At 41.2% G+C, this 12,323-nt stretch overlaps 1 protein-coding gene across 5 annotated transcripts in view; it reads right to left on the bottom strand.

Annotated features, from left to right (window-relative positions):
* ELMO1 (engulfment and cell motility 1) overlaps positions 1–12,323 on the bottom strand; it is a 413,997-nt gene that overhangs the window by 50,011 nt on the left and 351,663 nt on the right. Inside the window, exon 1 of one of the 5 annotated variants that reach the window (XM_073332880.1) lies at positions 978–1,078. The exons of the other annotated variants lie outside the window; for them this stretch is intronic. The gene's annotated coding sequence lies outside the window, so the exon portion shown is untranslated. Of the gene's footprint in view, positions 1–977; positions 1,079–12,323 lie in introns of those variants that run through there. 5 annotated transcript variants of the gene reach the window in all.

Below are 12,323 nucleotides of genomic sequence, written 5' to 3'. Positions count from 1 at the left end.
CTAATATATCTATCTCCCACTGCTTTTCCATAGCCATCTGGCCTTGCCCCGTCACAACAGGAATACAGAAAGCAAAGCCCGTGAGGCTATTCTTACAAGGAGAAATATGGTAACAAAGTTGCCATACTCTGCTACAAAAACTGCATGAACTTTCATGGTTTAAGCTGTGAGCCCTGTGAATTTTTGATTGTTGTGAAGAGGTGGGGGACTTTCCTCAGATCAAAGAGAAGTCCCTTGAAGCCCAGATGGCATAGGAGAATTAAGTACCCCCAGTAGTAAGTACCATTGATTTATCATACAGTTAATGCTGGTGTAATTGCCTGGCATCAATACTCAAGGGAATGCAAGTGCTCTAGTTTGACTGCCAAAATAATCTGTCATAACAGTTAGGGATGGAACAGATCTGTTAGATCACTAAGTCTACTGCCTTCAAGGACGGATACATTTACCCCAGAAGAGAGCATATCAGATAATAAATCTGACATTACAAGCAATCTTGACCAAAAGGCCAAGAAGCAGCAATAATTTTTCATCTGGTCCCTGCCTCCCCCTGGCAAGCCCCCTCACTGGCTTACACTCCACTTGAATGGAAGTATCTGAAACTAGTACTTCCCCTCAGCCCCTACTTCTACAATCCAAGGCCAGATCCTGAGGTCTTTTTCTAAAAAAAAAAAACAAACAAAAAAACTCTCACATACAAAACTCCTGCTGAAGTCAATGGGAATTTTACCAAAGAAAAACTGAGGAAAAACTTCAGGATTTGGACTCAAATGAATTCATTTTCCATAAATGATTTAACCCCCGCTCTCATCCCCAGCATTCCATTCTGGATTGACAACTTCTTCAAATGCAGTTACATCCTGGAACCAGTTATCAACGAGTTCTAAACAGCTGGACAGAGGAGTTTATAATCTCAGTGATGAAAGACCTTTAGCTATGGTAACAGGAATGGCATCACTGTAACAAAATCACTGTACCTATTCCATGTTGTAAATCTTGACACCTAATAAGTCTGCAGTCTCTTTCATTCCAATAACTTGTGGCTACTTGCTGCGTGTCTTGGGACAGGAAAAATCTTTTCAGAATTCATTACAAGCCATTTGTTTTCCTTTAAAAGGATAATGTCAACCTCTGTAGGCTCTAAAATGTAGCAAATTAAAAATAATCAGTCAGTCTCATTCGGAAGTTCCCCTAATGCCTCAGATGTAATTAAGCAAAGTTATATACACAGGACTGCTGCCAGAACGCGGGATTTGGGATCCATGCACGATACCGCGTTAATGCGGGGACTGCATTATAGCGGGGACTGCGTTAAAATGAATTCCAATTAAAGTAATTAAATTTCGGATCCATGGCCGAGACTGCATTATATGCGAATTCGCGTGTCCTAGCGAGGGTACGGTGTATCAGGATTTTCTTTTATTAACTGTCTTGGGTTCACAACAATTCAAACAGCACATGTTGTGCTCCAGTGAACATGTCCCATGTGTACATACATAGTTCAGTATTTTTGTATGGGGCGGTGTGCAAGTGGGGTCAAATGAACTGAAATGCTATTCCTCTTCCTGCAGATTCTTAACTGTACTGTGAAATCCAAGTGCAATTGAGAACATGGGATATAGTGAAGCCAATGGGCTACACAGAGCAGTTCTACCGTCTGAGTGTTAAGGAGAAGGGGCAGGGGAATTTATATGGGATGGGATTGGGGCAAGCAATGCTGCTTGGAATTCACTGGAGCTGGAGCCTGCAGAAAGTGTGTGTGTTCTGTACATTTGACCACACAATATATCAGAATGCGAGATGACAGACATTTTTATGAATACCAGGTTTTTTAATACCTCACCCTGCATCAAAACTAGGGCTGTCAAGCGATTAAAAAAATCAATCATGATTAATTGCACTGTTAAACAATAACAGAATACCATTTATTTAAATATTTTGGATGTTTTCTACATTTTCAAATATATTGATTTCAAGTACAACACAAAATACAAAGTGTAAAGTGCTCACTTTATATTTTTTATTACAAATATTTGCACTGTAAAAAACAAAACAAAAAGTATATTTCAATTCACCTAATACAAGTACTATAGTGCAATCTCTTTATCATGCAAGTTGAACTTACAAATGTAGAATTATGTATAAAAAATAACTGCATTCAAAAATAAAACAACGTAAAACTTTAGAACCTACAAGTACACTCAGTCCTACTTCAGCCAATCACTCAGACAAACAAGTTTGGTTACAATTTGCAGGAGATAATGCTGCCCATGTCTTGTTTACAATGTCACCTGCAAGTGAGAACAGGCGTTCGCATGGCACTGTTGTAGCCGGCATCACAAGATATTTACGTGCCAGATGTGCTAAAGATTCATATGTCCCTTCATGCTTCAACTTCCATACTTGAGGAAGACCTGTGTCCATGCTGATGATGGGTTCTGCTCGATAACAGTCCAAAGCAGTGCCGACTGACACATGTTCATTTTCATCATCTGAGTCAGATGCCACCAGCAGAAGGTTGATCCTCTTTTTTGGTGATTCAGGTTCTGTAGTTTCCGCATTGGAGTGTTGTTCTTCTAAGACTTCCGAAAGCATGGTCCGCACCTCGTCCTTCTCAGATTTTGGAAGGCACTTCAGATTCTTAAATCTTGGGTTGAGTGCTGTAGCTATCCTTAGAAATCTCAGATCGGTACCTTCTTTGCGTTTTGTCAAATCTGCTGTGAAAGTGTTCTTAAAACGAACAACATGTGCTGGGTCATCATCCGAGACTGCTATAACAGGAAATATATGGCAGAATGTGGGTAAAACACAGAGCAGGGGACCTACAATTCTCCCCCACAGAGTTCAGTCACAAATTTAATTAACGCATGATTTTTTTAACAAGCATCATCAGCATGGACGCATGTCCTCTGGAATGGTGGCTGAAGCATGAAGGGGCATGTGAACGTTTAGCATATCTGGCATGTAAATTCCTTGCAACGCCAGCTACAAAAGTGCCATGCGAACACCTGTTCTCACTTCCAGGTGATATTGTAAATAAGAAGCAGGCAGCAGTATCTCCCGTAAATGTAAACAAACTTGTTTGTCTTAGCGATTGGCTGAACAAGAAGTAGGACTGAGTGGTCTTGTAGGCTCTAAAGTTTTACATTGTTTTGGTTTTGAGTGCAGTTATGTAACAAAAAAAAATCTACATTTGTAAGTTACACTTTTACGATAAACAGACTGCACTTCAGTACTTGTATGAGATGAATTGAAAAATACTATTTCTTTTGTTTATCCTTTTTACGGTGCAAATATTTGTAATCAAAAATAATAATATAAAGTGAGCATGGTGCACTTTGTATTCTGTTTTGTAATAAAAATCAATAAATATGAAAATGTAGAAAAACATCCAAAATATTTAATAAATTTCAATTGGTATTCTGTTGTTTAACAGTGCGATTAATCAAAATTAATTTTTTTAATCGCAGCTAATTTTTGTGAGTTAACTGCAGTTAATCAACAGCCCTAATCAAAACACAACCATCAAACCAAAAACTGAGATTGTGGCAGACAACAAATTCCATCTGTTTTTGTATCTCTGCTCTTCATTGAAAAACGCAGAATTTTTTAACCATTTGTAGTTCTGATTCCGTCCAGAAAAGTGGAGTGGCACAGATTTGCATCTGAGTGTCCCTCCCCCCGCCCAATGCACACGTATGTGAATGTGGACACGGATGGACACACACCAGTTCATATTTACTATGGTAGTCATTTTATGGTAAGTAAGTAACACACTGTACTTTTTATCACCTTCTGTTTCTTCCACTGCATATTGGGCTCTCTCTGCTTTCTCTTTTTGGAATTATGAAGTGTTCCCATGAGCATACTGGGTAATACCAAATATCACAACACAAACCATGCATGGAGACACATCACTTTATATTTCAAGGAAGAGACAGGCAAGGGAACCTTGATAAGTATGGTGTTATAGTACCGGGAAAAAATATAAAAGAGCATTGCAATACACTGTGTGGCAGCTGTGAACTGGGAAAAAAGCCAAAGAACACAGCAGAGAAGGGGAGGCAGAGCCGCACTGGTTGTTTCATAGAAGAGTGAGATACGAAGCCGGAAGAGAAGGGAAGCTGGGAAACACAGCTGCCTGAAGAGCACTGGGAACCAGATCTCACAGCTCCGCCTGCTCTGCTTTAAGGAAGAGTTGCCAGCAGCTGTTATGGGGAAGAGCAAAACCTCATGTCATTTCACCTGCCATCAGCATCCATGTCAAGGAGCCCAGTCTGCTGAAGACTGATTCTAGTTTGCCTATCAACTGTCTACTCCCCAGGGAATCAAGTGTTTTGGGAGAAAAGGGCTCAGTACGCATGTGCACTCTGACTGATGTGATGGGTTTCAGTACTTTATGAGAGACAATAAAAATAGGATTAATTATTTTAGAGACAGAGAGAACCCAAAACAAATTAATCCACAGCTTTTGGTTTATCAGTTCTGCAAGGAGGCTTAACAAAATTTCCTTCTCCTGTGGCACATCATTAATCATTGCCAAACTAAACATGATCTCAGCACGGTTGGTGGTGCAGCTCACTGCCATAACCCAATAAACAAACAAGAATGATGGCTGTCGGAAACACAGCATGTAGAGAAGGGTAGATGGTGAATTCAGGATTACATTTTTACTTTGATGGAAGGTGAAAGGCTGCTGCTGTTTAAGGCAATACAGCTGACATCAAGTTCCTAGATCCTACATGAAAAATAAAAGACTTGAGTGTTTTTTGCACTTGTTAGACACAGGGATTTTTATTTAACCAGGGTGAAATTCATCTTGGTGTCCCACATGTAAATCCTGTAATAGGGCACTGCTGGTGGAAGCCATGGGCAGAGCAGACCCACAAGGGGGTCTCTCAGCATCCTCTGTACTCCTCAGAGTAAGTATGATCTCAAGGTTAATGTACTAGACTGAGAATCAGGAGAGCTGAGTTCAATTCCTGCCTCTGCCACAGACTCCCTCTTCAATGCTGGGCAAGGCTCTTAAACTTAAGTCACCAACTCAGATGCCTTAGGTCCCCATCTGTATACTGGGAACAATCGTCCTTCCTTTCTCCCACCCTTGTCTGTCATGCCTATTTAGGCTGTCACCTTTTCAAGGCCGGGACTGTATTTCATTACGTGTATGTACAATGACTAGCACAATGGGGCCTTGATCTTGATTGCAGCCTCTAAGATGTACAATAATACAAATAATACACTATAATAAATAGTCACAGAGGAGATCTCCATGCCAGCTGTGCATACGACAGTGAAGATCATGGGACTAGGGTGAGGGGCCATGGGATTCATGACAATATAATATAATGGTCCCAACTCTCCACCCAAATTGTTGAGAGAGAAGCTGTGTTGCTTCCTGGTCCTAGGATTGAGGGGGTATTTCTTCATTACAGCTACTATGTATTCATCAGCATAAAGCCCAATTATCTGGGCTCCATAGAGTGAACTGACTTTTTCCCTTAGTGAATTTGGTATGGTTGACTGGGATAAATGTGGCTCAATTGTGGACATAATTTTAACAAAAAGGCAACACATTGTGAGCTTCTGAGTCAGAGGTCTGGTAATAATAAAATGGCTACTACTCATAGTTCTGCCCTGCCTTACTTTGTGACCTTGGGAAAGTCACTTGCAGCAGCTCTCTGCTACACTTTACCCATCTGTAGAATGTGTATAATAATATTTACCATGTCTAACTCACAGTAGTACTGTAAGACTCACTCAGTGTTCAAAAAACACTTTGAGATCATCAGATGAAAAGGACTATGTAGATTTGAAATATGCAGATTTGCTTTTGTTTCAATTTCAGAAGCTGTCAGATTGGGCTCCAGGAAAAGAAAAGCCTTCAGGAAATCAACAAACTGAGCTAATGAAAATCCACGGGAAACACAGTATCCTTCTTAAAGGTATAGAAATCCTGTTATGAAATTACAAAGGTCACAAAGATAGTTCGCAGTTTGAAACTTTCCACATAAAAGCGACAACAGAAGGGACTTCGCTATTGCTGTTGATCGCATGTGGAAGGAACTCAGACATAAAAGAAATAGGAGGTAATGTAAAACCCAAAGATAGACGCCTGGTCATTAAAATCTGTGTATTGACTGTTTAAATCAAATAGAGAAGTATAACTATACATATCTAGAAAAAGATATGGGCCCGGATTTTCAGAAGTGACCGTTGATTTGGGGTTCTTTCATTTTTGGGTTTCCAACTGGACACCTCTTAAACGAGTGTAGTTTTCTGAAAGTGCAAAGTTCCCACCCTCTTAAAATCTGGCCCCTTCTATGTGTCTCAAGTTAACTACTCCAAAACACAGGTACCCAAAACAACTAGTCACTTTTTAAAATGTAGGAAACAGTATAACTATATCCCTCCCAATAATATCATCTTCAAACACTGGTAGAGTGGGCAGCACGAGTTTGGAATTTAGAAAGAGCTCCATTATTATTTCTTTAAAGTACAATATTTTAACACGTACGGTGGGATGTGCAAAATGTTATGATTAATTAGGAAAACTTTCCTGGCTCAGAAACACACATATTGCTTTCTTCTGAAAGGCGATTACTAAAAGGAAAGCAAGCCAGTGAATACTTAGACTTTAATAACACATTGTCCTATCAACTCCTATGAGTTAAACAGCCCAGCTGCCATATGGAAACTAGCCCTTGAAAGCATTAAATCTTAGTCACAGATAGCTATGCTGAAAAAGAGGAATGATGAAAAGAAAACTATTGCACCAATAAGGCCAACTCTTCATTATGGGCAGAATAGTTTACGATGGTTGCAAACAAAAAGGGCAGATTTAAGATATTGCTCAAACAAAGATAAGAAAAGCTCCATCGCAACAGACTTCACTTACAGAGCAATGTGAGCACAACCTTCATGGACAGAATGAGGAACGGCACTGCTTGACTTGCCTGCAAGCAGCTTTGCTCTGGTGCTGTTTAAGTTACACACAGTCCACATTTTCTCTATATTACATGTATTAACATGAAGCATACATACAGCAAGGGCAGAATTCTCAAGTTTTCATTGACACCCACATCAAGGCCTCCTTGACAGTGCGGGCCCGATTGGTATAAGGGCCAAGCAGCCTTAGTGTAACTCAATGTCACTTTTCAGGGCCAAATAATTAGAGAAAACCATGGGGCAAATTCATCCCTGGCATAATTCCACTAAGTCAACTGAGTCACACTGGGGAATAACTCGATCTAATCTTAATTCTAATCATAATTCCACTAAGTCAACTGAGTCACACTGGGGAATAACTCGATCTAATCTTCAGAATTTAAGGAAGACTTCTTCTCAACGTCCACCACTCAAAAAAAAAAAAAAAAAAAAAAGAAGAAAAAAAAAACAACCTGAGGAGAGAAAAAGAGGAAGAACCCAACTCAGCAATGCACATGGCTAACTGTAAGCATGTGGGCAGTCCCACTGAAGTCAATGTTACAGTTTGGCATATGCGTAGGTACTGTGCTGAATCAGGATCCTAGTCACTCCACAGTTCAAGAATCTCCATATCCTGATCAAGATGAATGACAATGATCAGTCAATTGGGCTACACATCTGGTTCACTGTAATAAGGACCCACAAACAATTTGTGCAGAAGGGATTCAAGCTGACTACTGGTATTCTCTCTGCTGTACATTCCTAGATCGTCCATCATTCTCACTGGCAGGTTAAGGAAGTGAAATGTTTCAGGAAAACAAAAACAAGAGAACTTCTTCAGAAGCAAATCTACTAGTTTTGGAAAATAAGCTGCTTCTACCTTAGAAATAGTTTGTGTTCATCAAACACACACACACACACAGAGTACAATGTGTTATTAAAACGGAACCCTCTCTGTATGAGCCATTTCCATTTACAATCTCCTTTTCAAAGACAAGGAAAACTGAACATTTGGAAAATATTTTAAAATCTGGAATGCATAGGGTGGGATGCTAACAGAGTAGCCATGGATTCAATGTTAGGGCCTGGTCTCTCTCTTCGTCACCAATAGTTCTGGTTCTCAAGCTATAAATAAACAGTCCCAACACAGTTGTGAATATAAGGCCTGAATCTTATTTCACTAGTACCAGTGCAATTCAGGAGGAAACTTCACATAAGCCAACAGTGTAAAACTGCTGTAAGTGAAAAGGGAATCAGGCTGACAGGGAAAAACTCCCATTGATTCAGTGTGAGTTGGGTCTGATACAAAGGCAGGATCAATATAGAACTTGAGCTCTAAAACAGGGAACCCAAAACTCCTCCCTCTCACGTGTGGATCCTGTTTTCCAGCAGAACCCTCCTCTGTTCCCCAGAAAGTGGCACTGATGCCCAGCATTTCTGATCATACTTGGCCACATTTATCTTGACTCCATTTACTGATATTTAGGGGAAAAAGTCACAAAGGAACTCTGTCACTTCTCTGAAACGGAATCAACAGACCCTGATTAGCGGTGAATTAACTGCCCATGTCTCCGGCGGAGCTACTTTTGCATTAGCGTACTTAGATTATCAGCTCTTTGGGCCGAGACCATATTTCTGTTGTATGCGCACACAGTGCATAGTACACTGGGGCCCTGATTTCTGACTGGCATCACGAGGGGCTTCTGCAGTACAATAATAAACAACAACAACTACCATAAACCAGTGAACCAGGTGTGATTTTTTTTCAACTTAAACTAAAGTACTGGTTTAAAGTACTTAAAAAAACAACAAAAAAAGCCCACACCAATCTGGTAACATCTATTTAAACGCTCCTTTGTAAAAGTGATATAGCTTTTAGAAAGCTCACTTTTTTAAAAAGAAAGATTTCACACTTAAAAAACCCCACATAGATAAAGAACAATTATCAGCCTCCTCCTCAACACACTTTAGCAGAAGATTTATTTATTCCTGGGGTTTTGGCAGATTTCAGCCCACCTATTATTTGTCATGTTCTTCCTTTTTGGTCAATTTGTCATATTAATTTTTTTTTCCCTCCAGACCCACTTCTCCTCAAAATAAAATAAAATAAAACAAAACATGAACAAAGAATAACTAGTAAAAAAAATGTCAAGAATATTCAATCATTTTAACATTGTGAGTTATTTAGAGAGAAAAAGAGTAACAACAGCAGAATATCAAGCCATCGTATTCTCACAGTTGGAGCAGTTCTGGGAAGGCTGAGAATTTTTTTTTTTAAATCCCCATTTCAGATTTATTTCTCTTGACTTTTATATATTTGTCAACAAAGAGTCAGAGTTTAAGGCCAGAAGGATCTACCAGATCATCCTGTCTGACCTCCTGTATATCACAGCCACCAGCACCCGCACACTAAACCAAACAACCAAAATTAGACCAAAGTATTATAGCTCACTGCAGACTAGACTACTCTGTCCATGGGCAGAGAATAGGGATTGAGACATGAAAATGATTGAGATATACCCAGTTAATCCTGGCAAGTTACCCACACACTTGCTATAGAGCAAGGGGAAAAAAAACCCAAGGTCACTGCCAATCTGACCTGGAGAAAATTCCTTCCTTTCTCCATATATAGTGATTACTTAGACCCTGAGATGTGAGCAAGAACCAGCCAGCCAATCACCTGAGACAGAAAATGTGTGGTGCCACCTCAGTGTCATTGTCATTCCTGATGCCTCAGAAGAGAGATAAAATGAGTCTGCTCTACAGCCTTAGCTAACAGGCAGTTGGCTTTCAGCTCATGCACTAAGCTCCAGAGGCCCCAGGTTTGATCCTGCCTGATGACGACCAGGGTCTGTCGGCGTTACAAATGCAGAGGGGATTTTTTGTTGGGTAACAGGCCTGAAGCGGTGCAACGTCTTGCTCCATCACACATCTCTACCTGCGAAAGGAACTCCTCCTCCTCCAGACTTCTATGTGACCAGCTTCCCTTTGCTGTTGGTTGTCAACCCCCCCCCACCCCGCCACCTCCACCCCAAGTTGAGAACATGCTAGTGAGGAGGTGGGACACATCATCAGTTAAGGCTAGGGAGAGGAAAACAAAATGGCATAGAGCCCAGAGCTGCTCCGTCCATGGAAGTGGTGTCAGAAGCTGAAAGGAGGCAGTCAGGCAGAGAGACATGAGTTTGGCAGCGAGGCTGAGGGGAGTTACTCCGGTGTTCACTGAGGACTCATAGGCAGCTGGGAGGACCCTCCCTGTGCTCAGGGGGCGGGGAATGGAGGCAGCATTCTCTGTTTTGGGGTGTGTGTGTGATGTGGGGGATATAGAGGGGTCAATGCTGTAAATGGCTTCATTTCATCACCAGTGTACCTTGTGTCTGATTTAACAAGCCCTCTGGTGAGTGAGTGAAAGATATTACTTGAACAGACTAATGTCAGTCTATGAAAATTTTATCTAAACAATTTACATCCCGGAGGAAATTATTATTAGGGCATGTTCAGAAAGCAGATCCCCTCCAACTTCAGTAGGCAGCTGAGTTAATGAAGTAACAGGGTTAGCTGCTATAACAGCTGTAACATTGCATGCACGAGGCAAATCAGTCCACAAATCACTTATATCAGAATGTGGCCAGCAAGCTGCAGCTATATCTGACACTCTTGATAGCTTCCTAAGCAGTGATGTGATGCCAGCGTTGCTCTCCAAGGAAGCTCTGACAAGCATCTCATCGTCTGAGATGCAATCTGGAAACCAGTTCCTCCTGATCCAAGTTATAATGTCAATGTAGCCCCCAGTACCTCTCATTTCCACCCTAGTTCCAATCCCTCTCACCCATCACCTCACACACACTTACATTCTAACAAACTGCAGCAGGCACATGACTTGAACCTCCCCAGAGCTTACTAGATGTCCCCTTCTTCATATTCTAAACCCTCCTGGTAGCTCTCCCCACTTCCCCCTCCACCTTCCGATAAGGAACGGCCCCAGGGATAAAGAGAATGTGACCTGGGATGGGAGAGTCCCCTTTTAGTGACACCATCACAGCCTGCTCTCAGTTGAGACAGGACAGACAGGTGTATCCACAGGCACTCCTTCCTCCCAAGTGGTGAAACCACAACTGCAGAGATGCCTTCAAAGTCTGTGGCTGCTTTACCCACTCGGGCACCAGCATGGCTTGGGAGGGAGTGAAGCTTTCAATGACTCTTGCTGTTCCTTTCTGCCAGTGTGCTCTGACGCTAAACCCCCTCCCCTGCTGCTCCCCTCTTATTTGATCCTCTTCTCCCTTTTCCTCCATGTGAAAAGTAGCAGGGGGAGCAAACTTAATGAGAGATCAAGTGGAGCAAAGACAAAGACCTTTTTAACAAACTCACCCCCCAACCCCCTGTGAGGAAGAATTTTCCCTGAAGTAATTGTGCCATAACTGCCTGTCTTAGGATTTCTTGCACCTCCCACTGAGGCATCTGGTACTAGCAAAGATACTGGAAAAAACAGGCCACCTACGATTGCAATTCCTAGGGACTACCCTATTTCTGCTCACTCACAGCTGTAGCTGCTCTTGTCAAAAAAAGTACATTATGGAAATATTTAAGTGAACTGCAATCTTCTGCTGCCCCTGAGCTATTTCTGTTCTTCTAAAGCTACAGGAATAGAACTGATCCATTCTGTTTGCCCCTCCTTTACAAACTATTTGGTACAAGGCAACCTATCTGTCCAAATAAGCTTCAGTTCAGAATTTGGGAAACTGCCAATTGCTAAGACATTACCTACTTTGAAGAGTTACGTGTGTAATAATGTTGCCATTTAACTCTTCCTCCTCCTGACCTGCACCCCCCTTTTAATGTACATTAATATTTTGAATTATAGAACTATAAACATGGGGGTTACAGATGTGTGGTTTTCCCCCCCTTAAACATGAGGATTGTGGGTGTCTTAACAGGACATTCAAATCCTGTATTTGGATACACCAATTGGCATTTATACACATTTTACATGGTGATTGCAGAGCTCAAATGTGTGATATTCAAAGTGAATGTTCTATTAAGGTTCCTGCATTTGAAAATTGGCCTTCTTGTGTTTATCATGCAAACAATATTTCATTCAAGGTTCTTGCAACAAAAATCTCTTCCTAGCAAAGAAGTTCGCAAACTGCACTGCAGCTTCTCTCTTTCATTTCCTTTGTGCTGCATGAGTGAAATCAGTCTAGGTTCCACTGGACAGCAAACAGAACACTAGATAGGACAGACAGCTACCTGCTGAAAAAGCCCGCTGGGAAACCTGCATGCTGGAGGATGTCGCTCTAAGACAATCTAAATATAGTGACTGGAAGCCTCAAAGAGTGCAGATGTCAGGTTTCCATCTTGCCAAAGACACTTTGGTGATTAGGTTAATTTAGTGATTATAA

This window comes from Lepidochelys kempii, chromosome 2 (assembly GCF_965140265.1).
Source record: "Lepidochelys kempii isolate rLepKem1 chromosome 2, rLepKem1.hap2, whole genome shotgun sequence".
Taxonomy (NCBI): Eukaryota; Metazoa; Chordata; order Testudines; family Cheloniidae; genus Lepidochelys; species Lepidochelys kempii.
This window is presented reverse-complemented; position numbering and strand designations above follow the sequence as displayed.